We start from the raw sequence: 9874 nt of genomic DNA, 5'->3' as shown, positions 1-9874 counted from the left end.
GTGTGGAGGGAACAAATGATAAAGAAAGAATTAAAAGAGGAAATCAAGATGGAGGGGAGTACACAGATGGTAATCATAACCGTGAATCTAAACACACTGAACTCACCCATAAAATGGAAGTAGATAACAGAATGGATTAAAAACCAGAATCCTACCATATCTTATTTATAAGAAACACATTTGAGGCAGGTAGACATATAGTGTAAAGGTAAGAGGCAGGAGCAGAATCTATTGGGTTTTAGCTGAGATAAAAAAAGCAGGAGTAGCAATCATGATCTCAGAAAAAACTAAAGCAAAAATAGATCTGATTAAAAGAGATAAGGAAGGTAATTACATCTTAATAAAAGGTGGTATACATAAAGAAGAAATATCAGTAATTAACAAATATGTACCAAATGGTATAGAATCCAGATTTCTAAAGGAGAAACTAAAGAGGCTTAAGAAGGAAATAGATAGTAAAACTATACTAAGGGCAGCTGGGTAGCTCAGTGGATTGAGAGTCAGGCCTAGAGACGGGAGGTCCTAGGTTCAAAGCCGGCTTCAGACACTTCCCAGCTGTGTGACCCTGGGCAAGTCACTTGACCCCCATTGCCCACCCTTACCACTCTTCCACCTATGAGCCAATATACAGAAGTTAAGGGTTTAAAAAAAACAAACAAAAAGAAAAAACTATACTAGTGTGGGACCTCAACCTTCCCCTCTTAGAACTAAATAAATCTACCCAAAAAAACAAATGAGACAGAAGTAAAGGAAACGAATGAAATTTTAGAAAAATTAGGTTTAATAGAGAAAACTGAATAGGGATAAAAAAAGAATATGTCTTCTTTTCAGCAGCACATGGTACATACACAAAGATTGACTGTGTACTAGGGCCGTGTTGGTGGGCCTATAACACATATGCCAGAGGGGGTTGCTCCCCTCCCCTCTCCACTACACCTGAGGACATTTTCCACATCACCTGCCCCTTTGCCCAGCAGCCCAATGGGAGTGTTTCCTCCCTCCAATGACTGGGATCAAGGCACAGCTCACATGCAGTATGAAGGTTGCAGTTTGGGCACTTAGTCTCTAAAGGGTTTGCCATCACTGCCCTAGGGCATAAAAACTTCACAACCAAATGCAGAAAAACAGAAATAATAAATGCCACTTTTTCAGATCATAATGTAATAAGAATTATAATCAATAAGGGTTTATGGAGAGGCAAATAAAAATTAATTGGAAACTAAATAATCTAATTCTTCAAAGCTGGTGAATCAAAGACCAAATCATAAAAACATTCACTGATTTCGCTGATGACAATGAGAAGACAACATATCAAAATTTATGGGATATAGCCAAAGCAGCACTTTGGGGAAAATTTATATCTCTGAGGTCTTATATCAATAAAATAGAGAAAAAGCAAATCAATGAATTGGGCATGCAACTAAAAAATCTAGAAAGAACAAATTAACATCCCTAGTTAGACTAAATTGGAAATAATAAAAATCAGAGGAGAAATTAATAAAATTGAAAGTAAAAGAACAATAAGGAATAAGACTAGGAGCTGGTTCTATAAAAAAAAATAGAACATTGGTAAATTTGATTTAAAAAAAAGAAGAGAATCAAATTACCAGGATCAAATATGAAAAGGGTGATCACTTCTAATGAAGGGGAAATTAAAGCAATTATTAGGAGCTATTTTGCCCAATTATATGACAATAAATCTGATAAACTAGGTAAAATGGATCAATACTGTAATATATAAAATTATGAGGCTGGTAGTAGCTTAATAACTTTATTAAATCAAAGTACTAGTAGTAGTAGTAAAGAGAGGAAAAAGTAGGAGAGAGATAGAGAGGTACTTAACCTTTCTAATCTATTGCAGCCATTGTGGGCTACTAGCAATACTCTATCATCTCTATCATGGGTCCACTCTGCTCCTCCATGTGCGTGCCCAAGATCCCCACCTGCTCCTGGTCTCAACTTGTAAGCTTTTTTTTCTCCACCCACTAATTCTCACACCTCAGGAATCAGTCATAGTTTCTTAATTTGCCTGGGCCACCTGGAGGACAGTGCCTGTGGAATCATTGTTTCCTGTCACATTGGTTCATTGGTTCTTTAACTTCCTTTTTTCTGAGGCTCCTCTATACCTCAATTTACTTAGTGGTATTTGACCTCTAGGTCACTGAGAGATGACATTAAAAAAAAAAGTGACACTGGAGAGAGAAATTCACTTCCAACAATATTTACAAAAAATATAAATTGCCTAGATTGAAAAAAGAGGAATTAGAATACTTAAATAATCCCTTTACAAAAAAAAGAAATTGAACAAGCCATCAATGAACTCCCTAAGAAAAAATCCGTTGGGTCAGATGGATTCTATCAAACATTTAAAGAACAATTATTCCCAATACTATACAAACTATTTAGAAAAATAAGCAAAGAAGGAGTCCTATAAAATTCTTTTCATGAAACAAATATGGTGCTGACACCTAAAAAGCCCAGAAGACCAAAAACAGAGAAAGAAAATTACCAACCAATTACCTTAATGAACATTGATACAAAAATCTTAAATAAAATACAAGCAAAGAGACTACAGCAACATATCACAAGGATTATTCACTTTGACCAGGTGGGATTTAAAGGAGGAATGCAAGACTGGTTTGATATTAGGAAAACCTAATTTTTCAGCATATTTTCAGCATATTTGACCATATTAATAATCAAACTAACAGAAATCATGATTATTTCAATAGATGCTGAAAAAGCCTTCAACAAAATACAACACCCATTCCTATTGAAATCACTAAAAAGTGTAGGAATAAAAGGGACTTTCCTTAAAATAATAAGTAATATTTATTTAAAACCATGAGCAAGTATCATCTGCAATGGAGATAAGTTAGAAGTCTTCCCAATAAAATCAGGAGTGAAGCAAGGATGCCCATTATCATCACTTTTATTTAATATTGTACTAGAAATGCTAGCTTTAGCAATTAGAGAATTAAAATTAAGGGTATGACTAAATATATGAGAATTTTTAGACAATACTGTGGTCACCAATTTAGAAACATATCTCAAGCCAAAATGACTTTTAGTAGTTTTATTTACAAAAAGGTGGAAGGAGTGAAAGTAGAGAAATATAAAAGAGGGTGGAGAAGGTGTCTAGCCTATCACCATAAATGTTGCTCAGGTCCCCAGGTCAGCCTGGAAAGGCTTATTAATCCTTAGCCCAAGGACCCAGTGGTGAATTAAACAGGGGTTTCACCCACGTGGCCTCCTCCAAGTGGGTGTAGGGATTAAATTTATGGTTGGACTAAATATAAGAGAATGTGGTCACCAATTTTAAAAATTAATACAGCTTAAGTCAAAATTACTTTTTAGCAGCTTTATTTACAAAAAGAGAGAAAGAGCAAAAGTAGAAAAAAATGTGACAGAGGCTAGAATAGAATAAGGTGTCTAGCTTCTTACCCTAAATGTTGTTCTGGTCTCTGGCTCACCTCACACAGGGCTCATTAACCCCTCAGCCAGAGGGATTGGTATTGAATCAAGGAAGGGTTCAACCCATGCGCATTCCTCCAAGAAGGGGAGGTCTTTCAGGAACTAAACTCTCCAGAAGCCAGGAAAGGAGGGTAAGCTTTTTTCACTCATCCAATCTGAAGTCCAAAGGGAGAAGATCCAAGAGAAGTCTTACTAGAAGCAGTTCGAATGCCAGAGTCCTAGTTCCAAGTGAAGCTGAAGACCTAAGTCCTAAGGCAAAGAAAGTCTTGAAGGAGAAGATCCTCCAACCTGAAAATTCAGGAAGAAGACCCCAGTCATAGCTCCAAGCTGCAGTCCCAGTCCAAGATCCTCCAAGCACAAGATTCAGGCCAAAGACTCTTGAACAGGAAATTCATCATCTTTTATAGTCTTTTTTATGTCCCTTCCTGTCCCTTCCTCCACTTTATGGGGACCAATTGCAGTCTTTAAATTTACTTAGCACTGCCCAGAAGGTGGTCAGTCGCTTCTGGAGTTGTCACCCACTTTAGTAAGTGGCTTGTGGACCTCCCCTACTTAACATTAAGTAGGGGTGTCTTCGCTTTTGGTTGATTAAATTTAAAAGTAGGCAAGGGGAGAGTCAATCTCATTTTCACAAGGGGAAGGCCTCTCCAGAACTAATCTCTCCAGAAACTAGGAAAGGAGGGTCAACTTCTCACTCACCCAAGTGAAGCTCCAAAGGAGAAGATCCAGGAGCAGTCTTACCAGAAGCAGTCCAAGAGCCAGAGTCCCATGTCAAAGTTCCAAGTGGTAGCTCCAAGTCCCAGTCCCAGTCCAAGATCTTCCAAGCCCAAGATTCAGGCCGAAGACTCCTTGGATAGGAAGTTCAGGCCTTTTTATAATCCTTTTTCCAAGTCACTTCCTGTCTCTTCCTCCATTTTACAGGGACCAATTGCAGTCTTTAAATTTGCTTAGCACTGCTTTGGGGTGGTCTGTTGCTTCTGGACTTGTCACCTACTTTATTTAGTAAGTGTCTTGTGGACCTCTCCTACTTGGTGCTAAGTAGGTTTTTTTTGAGTTTTTGTTGATTAATTTAAAAATAGGCAGGGGGAAGAGTTAACCCTATCTTCACAATGGTATACTTAGAGAATTCCAAAAAATCAACCAAAAAACTAGTTGAAATAACTAATAACTTTAGCAAAGTGGCAGGATATAAAATAAACCAATATAAATTAACAGCATTTCTATATATTTCCAACAAAGTCCATCAGCAAGAGTTAGAAAGAGAAACTCCACTTAAAATCACTCTAGACAATAGAGAATATTTGGGAATCTATCTAAACAATTGGAAAAACACAAATTGCTCATGAGTAGGCTGAGCTAATATAATAAAAATGAAAATCCTACCTAAATTAATTTACTTCTTCAATGCCATACCTAACGAACTACAAAAAAACTATTTTAAAGAACCAGAAAAAATAATAAAATTCATCTCAAGGAACAAAAGGTCAAGAATATCAAGGGAACTAATAAAAAAATATGAAGGATGGTGGCCTAACAGTAACAGATCTTAAGCTCTACTATCAAGCAGTGATCATCAAAACAATCTGTTAGGGGGCAGCTGAGTGGCTCAGTGAATTGAGTCACTTAAGCCCCATTGCCTAGCCCTTACCACTCTTCTTTTGCCTTAGAACCAATACACAGTATTGATTCTAAGACAGAGGGTAAGGGTTTAAAAAAACAAACAAATAACAAAACAATCTGTTACTGGCTAAGAAATAAAAGGGTGGATCAATGGAATAGACTAGGGGTACATTATATCAGCAATCTAGTGTTTAGTAAACCTAAAGATCCACGTTTTGGGATAACAACTCACTATTTTAAAAAAACTGCTGGGAAAATTGGTTAGGTTTAGATCAATATCTCACATTCTGTACCAAAATAAGGTGAAAATGGGTATGTAAATTAAAAGAACATAGTATAGTTTACCTATCAGATCTATGGAAAAGGGAAGAATTTATGACCAAAGAAGAAACATAGGATGTTATAAGATGTAAAATAGATAATTTTGAATATATCAAATTTAAAAGTTTTAAATTTTTTAATTTATTTTTATTTTAAAAGATTAATTTAGAATATTTTTCCATGATTCATATTCTTTTCCGCCCTTCTTCCCTCCCCCCTTCCATAGCCAATGAGCAATTCAACTGGATTTTACATTTTAAAAAATTTAAGTTTTTGAATAAACAAAACCAAAGCAACCAAGATCAAAAGAGAAGCCACAAACTGGGAAATTTTTTATACAAAATTTCTCTGATAAAGTTCTCATTTCTCACATATATAAAGAACTAAGTCAATTTGATCAGAATCCAAGTCATTCTCCAATTGATAAATGGTCAAAAGATATGAATACGTAGCTTTCAGATGAAGAAGTCAAAGCTACCAATAATTACATGAAAAAGTATTCTAAATCCCTCTTGATTAGAGAAATGCAAATTAAAACAACTAAGGTACTATTATATTGGCCAACATGACAGTAAAGGAAAATAATGTTGGAGGGGATATGGCAAAATTGGGACACTAATGCATTATTGGTGAAGTTGTGAATTGATTGGATCATTCTGGAGGGCGTGAGAGATTAACTCTCCCCTTGTCTATTTTTAGCTAATCATATCAAGAACTTAAAAGTTCCCCACCTAACCATTAGATAAGGGAGCTCACAAGTCACTTATTAGTTCAAGTCCCCAAAGACCACAAGCACTGCCCCCACCTTGGGCAGTACTAGGCAAATTGAAAAACTGCAATTGGTTTCTGTGAAGAGGGGGAAGAGACAGGAAATGACGTGGAAAAGGGGGTATAAAGAGTCCAACATAATCTAGGACACCATTCCTTTCCTGAACTGAGTGGTTGAGATTCCTGTCTTAGCTTTGGAGGAGACTCTTTCTCTGGATCCTGCATCAGCTTGCTGGGTGAGTGGCTCAGGCTGTAGAGGAGGCTGTGCTGGTGGACTTCTGGCTGAAGGCTCCACTGGGGGATCGAGACCTGAGGAAACTTCCTGCTAGCATGCTGAACTGGACTTCACTTCACTGGAAAAGCTCTTAGGGCTGGTAGGCTTGTTAAGAATCTGTCTCTATTTACATTTCCCATTTTCACTTTTTACCTCTGTAAATAAAAGCTGCTAAAAGTCATTTTGCCTTAAGCTGTATTTTAAAATTGGCAACCACAATGTTACTTTATAATTCTCTTATTGAAGCAAATACTCCAATTTTAATCCTTACAAGGGCAATTTGGAATTGTGCCCAAAGGGCTATAAAAGAATGAAAACCTTTTGAACTAGCAATACCTTTACTGGGTCTATATCTCAGAGATTAAAAAAAAAAATTGGGAAAGGACCTGTTTGTACAAAAATATTTGTAGCTACTCTATTTGTGGTGGCAAAGGATTAGAAACTAAAGGAATGTCCCTCAGTTGGGGAATGGCAGAACAAATTGTGGTATATAATGGTGATGGGAAAATATTGTGTTATAAGGAATGATAAACAGAATGATTTCAGATAGAGCTGGAAAGAGCTACATGAACTGATGCTGAGTGAAATAAGCAGAACCAGGAGAACAGTGTACACAATAACTGAAACATTATGGGATGACCAAATGTAATAGATTTTGCTACTAATGGCAATGCAATGATCCAGGACAATTCTGAGGGGCTTATGAAAAGAATGCTAACCACATTGAAAGAATTAAGAGTGTAAATGCAGATGAAAACATGATTCATCACTTGTTTATTTGGATATATGACTTGGGGTTTTGGTTTTATGATTATTCACTTTCAAAAATGGATAATATGGAAATGGTTTGCATGATAATATATGTATAACCCAGATTGAATTGCTTGTCAAGTCTAGGAGAGGGGAAGAAATGAAGGAGACAACATGAATCATGTAACTTTGGAAAACTTATGTGGAAATTTATTAAAATAAAATAAAGGGGCAGCTGGGTGGCTCAGTGGATTGAGAGCCAGGCCTAGAGATGGGAAGTCCTAGGTTCAAACCTGACCTCAGACTCTTCCTAGTTGGGTGACCCTGGGCAAGTCACTTAATCCCCATTGCCTAGCCCTTACCATTCTTCTGCCTTGGAACCAAAACAGTATTGATTCTAAGACAGAAGGTAAGAATTTAAAATAAAATAAAGATAAAACCAAAAGCTTAAAAGACATAATCAATGAAAACTGCCCTATTCTAGAACCAGAGGGCAAAATAGAAATTGAAAGAATCACCTCTTGAAAGGGATCCCCAAAGTATAATCCCCAGAAATATTATAGCCAAATTCTAGAACTCCCATATCAAGGAGAAAATATTATAAGCAGCCAAAAGAAACAATTCATATATTGTGGAGCCATGGTCAGGTTAACACAAGATTTAGCAGCTTCTACATTAAAGGATCAGAGGGCCTGGAATATGATGTTCTAGAGAGCAAAAGAGCTAGTATCTGAACTACCCAGCAAAATTGAGCATAATACTTTAGGGGGAGAAATAGGTATTCAACGAAGTGGAACATTTTCAACCATTCCTGATGAAAAGACCAGAGGTGAATGGAAATTTGATTCTCAAATATGAGACTCAAGAGAATCATAAAAAGGTAAAAAGGAAAAAGAGATCAAGACATTCAATAAAATGTGTATATCCCTACATGGAGAAATTATTCTTATAACTCTATAGAAATGTTGTATTATAAAAATATTTGTAGACAAGAGGTCAGGGGTGTGAGTTAAATATGATAGGATGATATAAAAAAAATTTAAGGCATGAGAAAAAGGAATGCAGTGGGAAGAGGGGGAAAGGAAAAAATAGAACTGGGTAAATTATTTCACATAAAAGAGACAGGAAAGAATATTTACAGTGGAGAGGAAGATGGAAGAGATGAGAAGGGAATCATGTGAACCTTACTCTCATTGGAACTGGATCAATGAGGGAGAAATCTATCTTACCCTACAAGTAAGTAGGAGGAGAAGAGTATAAGAGAATGAGGATAGGGCTAATAGAAAAGAGGGCAAATTGGTGGAGATGATGGTCAGAAACTAAACAAGGGTAAATAGGACAGAGAGTAATACATAATAATTATAATAGTACAATTTTTTTTACAAGTCTCATAGAGGAATGAGTCAAATGTATAAGAATATAAGTCATTCCCCAATTGATAAATGGTCAAAGGACATGAATAGGCAGTTCTCAAAGTAATTAAAGCTCTCTTATAGTCATGCAGAAATGTTCTAAATTGCTATTAATTAGAGAAATGCACATTAAACCAATTCTAAGGTACTACTCCACACCTATCAGACTGGCTATTATGTCAGAAAAGGAAAATGACAAAACTTGGAGGTGATCTAGGAAAACTAAGATGCTAATGTACTGTTAGGAGAGTTGTGAAATGATTCAAGCATTCTGGAGAGCAATTTGTATCTATGCCCAAAGGGCTATAAAATAGTATATATCCATTGACCCTGCAATACCATTTCTAGATTTGTACCCCAGAGACAAAGCACAAAAAGGACCTCTACGTACAAAAATATTTTTTTGTGGGGGTAAAGAATTGGAAAGTTCAATTCCCCATCAATTGGGGAATGGCTGAATAAATTATAGTATATGTTTATAATGAAATACTATTGTGCTCTAAGAAATGACAAGCAGGAAGAACTCAGAAAAACCTGGAAATACTTACATGGACTGAAGCAGAAACAGGAGAACATTGTGCACAGTGACAAGAATATTGTACAATTAACTGCGAAAAACTTAGCTATTTTCAGCAATAAAATGATCTAAAACCATCCCAAAGGACTCATGATAAAAAATGCCATCCACTTCCAAAGAACCAATAGACCTTAAATACAGACCAAAACAAATTTTCACTTTCTTAATATGGAATATAGAAAATTAATTATTAATGTGGAAAAATGTTCTACATGATTGCACATGTAAAATCTAAGAGAGTGCTTATTTCAACAAGGATGGGGGAGTGAGGAATTTGAAATCGAAAAATATTAGAAACTATTTTTACACTTAAGAGGGGAAAAAAATAAAATCCTTTTGATGTTCTTTGTGTATATGGAAATGCTCTCATGTGCTTAAGTTCAGAATTAAAATAATACACAAACATTTCTAGCAACTGTGAAATCCACACATTGTATGTATCTACTATTTGATTTAAAGTTTTGATTCCTATTTTGTGGCATAAGACCTGATGTTGAAAGAATACCACAAAATTAAAATTTTATATAGATATAACCAATCTGCCCCCCACCTTTTTTTTTTTTTAACCGTCTTGGAATCAATACTGTGAATTGGTTCCAAGGCAGAAGAGTGGCAAGGGCTAGGCAATGAGGGTTAAGTGACTTGCCCAGGGTCACACAGCTGGGAAGTGTCTGAAGC

Source organism: Gracilinanus agilis, chromosome 2, assembly GCF_016433145.1.
Source record: "Gracilinanus agilis isolate LMUSP501 chromosome 2, AgileGrace, whole genome shotgun sequence".
Lineage (NCBI taxonomy): Eukaryota > Metazoa > Chordata > Mammalia > Didelphimorphia > Didelphidae > Gracilinanus > Gracilinanus agilis.
This window is presented reverse-complemented; position numbering follows the sequence as displayed.